This window comes from Mus pahari, chromosome 22 (genome assembly GCF_900095145.1).
Source record: "Mus pahari chromosome 22, PAHARI_EIJ_v1.1, whole genome shotgun sequence".
NCBI classification, from domain to species: Eukaryota; Metazoa; Chordata; class Mammalia; order Rodentia; family Muridae; genus Mus; species Mus pahari.
Window position 1 is genome coordinate 19,769,939 of NC_034611.1, and position 2,314 is coordinate 19,772,252.

The 2,314-nt window shown below is 45.2% G+C and overlaps 1 pseudogene; it reads right to left on the reverse strand.

Annotated features, from left to right (window-relative positions):
- Positions 1 to 358: 358 nt before the first annotated feature.
- On the reverse strand, positions 359 to 1,358 carry LOC110338933 (annotated as a pseudogene).
- Positions 1,359 to 2,314: the final 956 nt, after the last annotated feature.

Genomic DNA, 2,314 nt, shown 5'->3' on the forward strand with positions numbered 1-2,314 from the left:
AAATGATAGTACTAAATAAGAAGTGATTCGACTCCAAACAAAAACTAAATGGAATCTCTTCCTCAGATGGATAAATGAGTTTATTATGGTCCCAAAGTCTACTCATAAGCAGTGTCATTAGTAAAGGGTTTTGCTTTTTGTTTTGTTTTGTTTTGTGGGCACAGTGGAACTTAATTGATGGTATTCAAGGGAGTAAGGAAGGCTCCCTAGGCCCCTCTTATTATTTTGCGGGTCTGGGATAGAAATTGTGAGGGAGATGCCCAATGTTGGGGGCTGAGTTGGGATAGGGACTCCTCAGCAACCAGGGGCCTCTCTCTTGCTCTCAGTGTCTTTGCTGGGGTGGGTGGTCCAGGGTTTCTTACTCCTTGGAGGCCATGTAGGCCATGAGGTTCACCACCCTGTTTCTGTAGCCATATTCATTGTCATACCAGGAAATGAGTTTTACAAAGTTGTCTTTGAGGGCAATTCCAGCATCACAGGTGGAAGGGTGAAAGTTGCTGTTGAAGTCACAGGAGACAACCTGATCCTCAGTGTAGCCCAGGATGCCCTTCAGTGGGCCCTTGGGTACCTGCTTCACCATCTTCTTGATGTCATCGTACTTGGCAAGTTTCTCCAGATGGCATGTCAGATCCAAAACAGATACATTGGTAGTAGAAACATGGAAGTCCATGCCAGTGAGCTTCCCATTTAGATCTGGGATGACCTTGCCCACAGCCTTGGCAGCACCAGTGGATGCAGGGATGATGTCTGGGCAGCCCCACAGCCATCACATCACAGCTTTCCAGAGGGACTATGCACAATCTTCTGAGTGACAATGATGGCATGGACCATGGTCATGAGCCTTTCCATGATGCCAAAGTTGTCATGGATGACCTTGGCCAGGGGGGCTAAACAGTTGGTGGTGCAGGATGCATTGCTGACAATCTTGAATGAGTTGTCATATTTCTCGTGGTTCACACCCATCACAAACATGGGGGCATCAGCAGAAGGGGCAGAGATGATGACCCTTTGGCCCTACCCTTCATGTGAGCCCCGGCCTTTTCCATGGTGTTGAAGACACTGGTAGACTCCACAACATACTTAGCACCAGCATCACCCCATTTGATGTTAGTAGGATCTTGCTCCTGAAAGATAGTGATGGGCTTCCCGTTGATGACAAGCTTCCCATTCTCAGCCTTGACTGTGCCATTGCATTTGCCATGGGTAAAGTCATACTGGAACATGTAGACTATGCAGTTGAAGTCAATGAAGGGGTCATTGATGGCAACAATCTCCACTTTGTCAAGTGCAGAGCAGAAGGCAGCCCTGGTTACCAAGTGCCCAATATGGCCAAGTTTGTTCACACCAACCTTCACCATCTACGGGATGAGGCTGGCACTACATGAGAAGATGCGGCTGTTTCTGGGACAGGGAGAAGCAGAGAACCATTAGTAAAGATTTTAATCTCTGGATATTTAGCTAGCAATGATTTTCTCCAAGTCTGTAGACTGCCTCTTCAACCAACTAACAGTTTCTATTTTGGACAGAAAGCATTTTGATTTCCCTTGTCTCAGTTGTTTTCAATTATTTGTCTTTTTTGTTTGGTTGGTTTGAGTTTTTTTGTCTTGTTTTGTTTTGTTTTGGATGCAAAAGCAAGAGGTTTATTTTCCAGAGTCTCAGGGTCAACCTTCAATTAGTCCCTCAAGGAGAGTAACTAGAAGGCGACCCCAAATGACTATTACAAGCTGTTTTTATACTTTTTAGGGGCACAGGTTACATCAGCAAGGTTACAGTTCAAGCCTATTGACTAAGCATATTGACTTTTAAATCTATTGGCTAGCAAGCGTGGTCAGATCATCACATGCATTTGAACTCTATCCGGGACTTTCCAGAGGATCATGTGACTATTAGTCTTCAGCTTTTCTGAGAATTTTTTTTTACTCAAGATTGTTCCTGTGGGTGGAGAATGGAATTTGGCCTAACCTTGACCCTAGGCATGAGGGGAAACCTGTAAGGAAGGTGGGGGACTGGAAAAGCCCTTAGGGTCCTTCATTCTCCCCTTTTCTTGAACAAGCTTTAATCCTGAAGTTACGCTCAGGGGTCTTGGGTAACTAATTCATATCCTTCAGGTCCTGTACTCAGGGTCTCATATTGTTGGCCCAGGACCATCAGTTGTACTACTCCTGTTCTCTCTTTTATGAAGTCTATAAGCTTGTTCAGTATGCTGGTTCCAAAGGTCAACAATAGCTGGAGAACAATTAGGGGTCCTAACAAGGTGGATATGAGGATGGTTAACCAAGGGGAGGAATTAAACCAAGACTTGAACCAGCCCTGA